The sequence below is a fragment of the Ornithorhynchus anatinus genome, chromosome X1 (genome assembly GCF_004115215.2).
Source record: "Ornithorhynchus anatinus isolate Pmale09 chromosome X1, mOrnAna1.pri.v4, whole genome shotgun sequence".
NCBI classification, from domain to species: domain Eukaryota; kingdom Metazoa; phylum Chordata; class Mammalia; order Monotremata; family Ornithorhynchidae; genus Ornithorhynchus; species Ornithorhynchus anatinus.
The window spans coordinates 1,226,445-1,233,698 of record NC_041749.1 but is presented as its reverse complement, the minus strand read 5'-3'; positions in this window follow the sequence as shown (position 1 = coordinate 1,233,698).

The window sequence follows — 7,254 nt, the reverse complement described above, 5'->3', positions numbered from 1 at the left end:
GTCCAACCCGATTATCTTGTATCTCCCCTGGAATTTAGGACAGGGCCTGGCACATGAGTGTTTAGTAGAGTGTATCAACCTCAGTGGGAGCTCAATAAATACTCTTACTTCTACCACCACTAGAGGAGTTGGAAGAAGGTAGAATGGCCCTGGGCAAAAATTGGCTGGCACGCTATCCTCCTGTAATGGTCTGGTTCCCCAACCTTCTCTCCCATTCTGTGTGATGCACACTCTCCCCTTCCACCCCTAAACTTGATAAGTTTGGACTAGCTTGGCATTCACCATGAGCAAAACATAGGAAATCACTACATCCAAGAGGACACAAAGCACATTCAGTAAGATCTGAAGCTCTCTCTTCTTGAATACTTACTCCACATAACCGGATTAGTCACTAATCCTTAAACCGCCTTTGGTCCCCATCTCCAGCGATCCGAACCAAGTGCCGAGACACAGAGGCTCAATCCTCAGGGTTTCAATTCCAGACTCTGCGGCACGTGGCTCTCTTCCAGAAAATGCCTGACACGTCTTTCCCCAAAGCCATTCCTTAATCTGAAATTAAAAACACCTCAAAGACCAAAACCAGGTTATAAATGGGTAATAAAAAAACATTATTTTGAAGTTCTTATGATTCCAGCACAACTCAAATCTAGAGTTGGGAGGGATGGAAGAGCTCTCTTTTCTCCTGGACTAATTATGTAAATGTCAGAGCTCAACAAGAGGAATTGGTCAGTTGCCCTGATTTCCTCATTCTTGGACTAATAATAATAATAATAAACAATGGTGGTAGGAGCTTATTTGTAAGAGTACACTAGGTTCCCAACGTTGTACTAGGTAGGTACCAGGATAGATACAAGATAATCAGTTCAGAAACAGTTTCTATCCCTCATCAATCTCATAGTCTAAGTAATAATAACAGCAACAATAATAATAATAGTAATAATAATAATAAAAATGATATTTATTAAACACAGTACTAAGTTTTGGAATAAATACAAAATAATCAGACCAAACACAGTCCCTGTCTCATTTTGGGATCAAAGTCTAAGGAGGAGGGAGAACAGGTAGTGAATCCGAATTTACAGATGAAGAACCTGAGACACAGGAAAGTTGGAGAAGCAGCATGGTTTAGAGGAAAGAGCCCGGGCTTGGGAGTCAGAGGTCATGAGTTCTAATCCCAACTCTGCCACATCAGCTGTGTGACTTTGGGCAAGTCGCTTAACTTCCCTGTGCCTCAGTTACCTCATCTGTAAAATGGGAATTAAGACTGTGAACCCCATGTGGGACAACCTCATAACTTTGTATCTATCCCAGTGCTTAGAACAGTACTTGGCACATAGTAAGCACTTAGCAAATACCATTATTAGTATTATTATTATTTCCAAGGTCATAGAGCAGACATGTGGCGGTGCCAGGATTAGAAGCCAGTGTTTTGCACACCGTAAGTGCTCAATAAATATGATTGAATGAATGAATGAATGAATGAATAAATGAATGAATCGAACGAAGGTCCTCTGACTTCCAGGCCTGCACTCTTTCCATTAGGCCACACTACTTCCAGGCCGTTTCCACCCTAGATTTTGCCCAGATTCCAAATTTCCCCGGTGTTCAGATATAGTAGAAAACAAGTCGTTGTTTACCTTGCTAGATCCCTTCCCACAACTCCGGGAATGGAACGGTAGAGGAAAGCGCTGGAATTGAAAAGATGACCCCAAACTGAGCCTGTGGGCTAAGATTCTTGGCTGCTGGCTTTGGCCCATCACCAGTAAAAGACAACACTCTCGCATACAACATTTCTCCTTTGTATACTCAGAACAAGTTTCATGAGAAGTATCTCACAAACATCTGCCTTCATTATAATTATATTTCTATTTCAGCTGCACCAAGCTATTTACAGATGAGCCTGTTCATAAAGAGCTTTATAATTAAGCAAACAGAAATATCTTTTTATAGGATGTAGATCTAGGGGTGATAATCACACACAAAATACACAGCAACAGTTGCAAATAGAGTGTTTAACGCTAGTTATATAGTTAGTGATGTGCTCAATAAAGCCTGACATGTCTTTGTTCCTAAATACGAGAAAATATGGTCTTTGCTACACAACAGTGTAAACTGTCTTATTTTTTTTTTGTATAGAAAAGGCCATATTTTTCAGGATGGTTTTTTTTTATAACCACAGGGTAAAAACAAACCCACATTTCTCTGGTGTAGCTCAGTTTGAAAGCTGTTGGGTGCGTGGCGAGAGAGATCCAGTGCTAAATGGAAGCAGCCGTGTTCAGAGGATCGAAGTGTGGCAGATTAAATTAAAAGATAGTTGTTGCTATCTGTTGGACCTATAGAAAGAGCTGCCAGGCAAAGATGCAAATTAAAATAGTAAAGGAGAGAGAGAGAGAAAGCATAATGTGAAGTTTAAATTCTGTATAATAATGTTGGTATTTGTTAAGCGCTTACTATGTGCCGAGCACTGTTCTAAGCGCTGGGTATACCTCTAGGTTGGTTGGTTAATGGGCAGTCTATCCAATCGATCCTATTCATGGATATGCAGAGAGCTCTGAATAAACACATGGGAGACCTCAGTAGATTAGATATGAACCCTGCTCTCAAGGATCTTACTCTTTAGCTCTAGACCTAAAATATTACACGAGGAAAAGGAAGAAATGTTCAAATAATATAGCTAGTCAAAGAATAGGTAGGTAGGTAGGTACCAAAAGGCTACAAGAAGGTGCAGAGTTGATAGCAGGGAGAATGTGATCTCAGGAGATTAGAAATCAACCAGGAAAGGTCTTCTGGAGGAGGAAGGCTTTCAGCAGCGCTTTGAAGATGGAGAGAGCTGTGGTCTGGAGGTTTCAAAGGGAGAGGGAGATAGAGGCAGGAGAAAGGGTTGGGAGGGTTTGGAAAATGAGACCCAGTGAGAAGTGAGCTGTGGAATAATAATGATTGTTGTTACTGTTAACCCCTTCCTATGTGCCAAGCACTGTACTAAGCACTGGGGCAAAATGCAAGTTAATCAAGTTGGATGCAGTCGCTGTCCCAAACAGGGCTCACAGTCTAAGGTGGGATGGACAGCTATTTTACAGATGAAGAGGGAGGGTGATCTGGAGTCTACTAGGCAGAGAAGTGGAATAGGAGGGAGAGAGCTGAAGAATGCCTTCGTGAAAGAGTATGCTCACTCCTTCCAGTGTGACACTTTCTGAATGTTTTATTTAAAAAGTTGAAAATAGGCTACACTAGTCCATCCAATATCCTTGAAAGCCAGTGTGGTGGTGAGATGTCCATAATCGCCATCTGAGATTCAAGCCTTGGGAATACACCAAAGAAAATTAGACAAAGATCAAACAAAACTGCAGGGATAAGGTATATGCATTCTCAATTTCAAGAAAAAACTTGCAATAGTTATGAAATTATTTAAGGAGTGACAGAATTCTCTTGAAGACAACTTCTTGTGACAAAAACTTTTCTACTTCAAAATTCAAATCTTTCTTCAATTTCCAATTCATTCTGTCTAAGTGTTCAATTCAGTCTGTACACATTTTGCAAGCAAAACCTGCGTACGTGTCTAGTTGCTATAAAAATAAATATAATGTTTATAAGTGTGAGCTCAGAACAACTCCCATCGTCATAATGATCACCATCAGGTTTGTTCTTTTTTTCCCATTCTAAAATTAAGCAAATAGATACCACTGATTGACTGATTGATTATGACCAAGTATACAGTAATGCCAGATGGTGCAAGGTAATGTTGGTCCTGGAGATGAGAACCAAGAGGTCAGCATATCTTCTAATTATGGCAAGGGAAGAGCAACTTTTACAAAACCCTTTTCTCCACTTACCTTTTTTCCACCCAGGAATCATTCTCCTGCTGTTGCCTTTAAGGTTGATTGAGCTCTTGATTCATATGGAGACTGCTGGATTGTAAGTGCTCTGAAAACAGGGATCATGTGGATTGTAACTACTAACTCTTTTGAATTTACCGGATTCCAAAATACCATGCTCTGCATTTCCCCTCTAGAATGTGAGCTTGTTGTGGGCAGGGATTGTCTCTCTACTGCTGTATTGTACTTTCCCAGGAGTTTAGTAGAGTGCTCTGCACACAGTAAGTGTTCAATAAATACAATTGAATTAATAAGCAGGAGCACAATAAATACTGTGGATAAATGGATTGCAGTGCACTTTCTCACCTCCTTCTCTCTTGCTTCCCTCTCTGCCCTCCCCCAATCCATCGGAGGAAGTGGTTGCTCATTACCTAAGGTGTCATGAGGTTCAAACCTGTGTAGAACAAAATAGATCACTGCCTACCTTGGCCTTTCTGCACATTGACCTATTCCCTCTCTCCCTTCCAAACCTCTCCCCTCTTTTAGTTCCCTCTGGGCCTCTGGTAATCTCTACCATTCTTATCTAATAATAATGACTGTGGTATTTGTGAAGCACTTACTTTGTGCCAAGCACCATTCTAAGCCCTGGAGTAGATAGAAGGTAATCAGGTTGTCCCAGGTGGGGCTCACAGTCTTCATTCCCATTTTACAGATGAGGTAACTGAGGCCCAGAGAAGTGAAGTTCATTCATTCAATAGTATTGAGTGTTTACTATGTGCAGAGCACTGTACTAAGCGCTTTACAGTCACACAGTCACTGCAGATACAGCAGACAAGTGGCAGAGTCGAGATTAGAACCCAAGACCTTCTGATTCCCAAGTCTGGATTCTTTCCACTAAGCCAAGTTGCTTTTTCTTATCTCTACCTCATCTATTCCCTCCCTCCCATTTTCTGATCCTAGTCAAGCCTCTGTAACCAGCGGCATTCCCTTTCCAGAAATGCAGGTGACCCCCTGAAGGCTCGAAGCTCAAAACCCGCCGAGATTAAGCGTTTGGATCATGGAGAAATGCCAGTGGTAGCATTGCCCTAGAATTAAAAGCATAGTGATTTTTATTATTATAAAATCATAATAATTGATTGTTCAGGGATATTTGACATCATCCAAACCAAACAGAGGATATAAAAGAGAGATATACATTCCTGAATTGATAAATGGTTCTATACATAAAACAGTTCTTTATTATACATGAACACTGTTTTTGTGCATTAGCCATCTCTTTGACTAATTCCAACAGAATCAGAACTTCACACATTCAAGCAAGTCAATCAGTGGCATTTACCAAGCACCTACTAATCCACTCTCTTCACCCTCTGATCATGCCTATGAACTCACTTGTACTCTGAAAGTGCTTAATACAGTCCTCGGCAAATACTAGTGATGGTTGGATTGAGTATGAAGCACTCCCTTCGGTACCTCTCTTACTCTTCTTTTCCTCCTCCCTCCCATCCCCATAGCATATATCTATATATAATATCTATATATACATATATATATAGATCAGTAATTTATTTATTTATTCATTTATATTAAAACCTGTCTCCCTCTCTAAACTGTGAGCTTGCTGTGCGCAGGAATGTGTCTGTTTGTTGCTGTAGTGTACTCTCCCAAGTGCTTAGTACAATGCTTTACATACAGTAAGCGCTCAATACATGCAGTTGAATTAATTAATTAATACTGAAGTAACTAGGGAGGGAGAGAAATGGGAGGAGGAAGAGAGAGAGAAGGGGAAAGGGACAGGAGGAAGAGAAGGAGGCTGAGGAGGAGGAGAAAGAGGAGGAGGAGAGGGGAAGGAGGAGATGATGCTGGAGATTTCCCATAGTAGTAAATGGAAAAGTTGATGGACAGCTGAAGGACAGCATCTTGCTCAGTGAACTAAATTCCAATCATACTTGTCTCTCTATCATACCACACTTGGCTAGAGGGAATTGAGACGTGTTCCCTATTTGTCAAAGATGATTTGCAAACAAAGTAATGGCTGATAGGGTAAGCAGAGGCCACATCCAGCCAAGTACACCTGGACTGGAATCCTGCACCTAACCCTCATTCTCCAAATCTGATACTCACATTTCCAATCAGTTAATAAATCAAAGGTATTTATTGAATGCTTATTATGTGCATAGCACTATACTAACAGCTTGGGAGAATATAAGACAACAGAGTTGGTAGACACGTTCCCCACCCATAACAAGCTTAGAGTTCCCATCTCTGATCCCACATTTATTCTCATAATAATAATAATAATAATAATAATTGTGGTATTTGTTAAGAGTTTACTATGTGCCGGGCACTGTACTAACCGCTGGGATGGATACAAGCAAATCAGGTTGGGGCTCACGATTTTAATCCCCCTTTTACAGATGAAGTTACTGAGTCACATAGAAATTAAGTGACTTGCCCAAGGTAACCAAGCAGACATGTGGTAGAACCCGGACTAGAACCCAGGTACTTCTGACTCATAGGCATTTGCTCTATCCATTAGGCCACACTGCACCTCATCGTCATGGAAAACTTTCTGAGGACTGTAAACCCCTGCAGATCATTTAGAGGGTAAGCTCCTTGTAATTAGAGAAAATGTCACTTCTTCACTCTGCATTCCCCAAGCATCTGATACAGTGCACTGCAGCCAATGACCAATCAATACATAAACTTGCAATGTTAATTGTCATCATTCACATCAGGTAAAGATCTTGAATAGCATCTTCCTTCTCCTCTGGACTGTAAACTCCATGTGAGCAAGGAATGTGTCTACCAACTATACTGAGAGAGTACTATACTGTACTCTCCCTTTCTCTTTTCCAGACAAAGAAAATTACTAAATTACAATCTTTTTATTTGCTGCCTTATAATCCCAGATCTTACAGGAACTGTCTCTGGGAAATGCTAGGGTTGAGCAATTTGAATCACAAAATCCAACGGCATCAGGAGTGTGACTTTCAGAGACTTTCAGGTTTGATTTGCCCTAAATATGATCATCATATCTCTGTACCTCCTCTTTTGGGAAGGGAAGAAGAATAATTTATAGAAGTCATTGGAATCAACTAATTTCAGTCAATCAATCAATCATATTTTTTGTGGGCTCACTGTGTGCAGAGCTGTGTACTAAGCACTTGGGAGAGTACACTATAACAAAGTTGTTAGACATGTTCCCTGTCCACAACTAAGTACTACAAATTCTGTCAGTAAAATATCTCCATGCTTATACTTTCACTAATTTAAATGAAAGGACAATGATCCAGTTGAATCAAGTTTCAGAAAGCAGCCAGATTCACCAGAGGACCAAGAGAACGGTGCACTAGTGACCATCTCTAAAAACAGTTCATTTTTAAGTCTCTGGCCATGAGAGGGTCACTCTGAGAATAAGTGGAGTCCTTACTTCCACTAT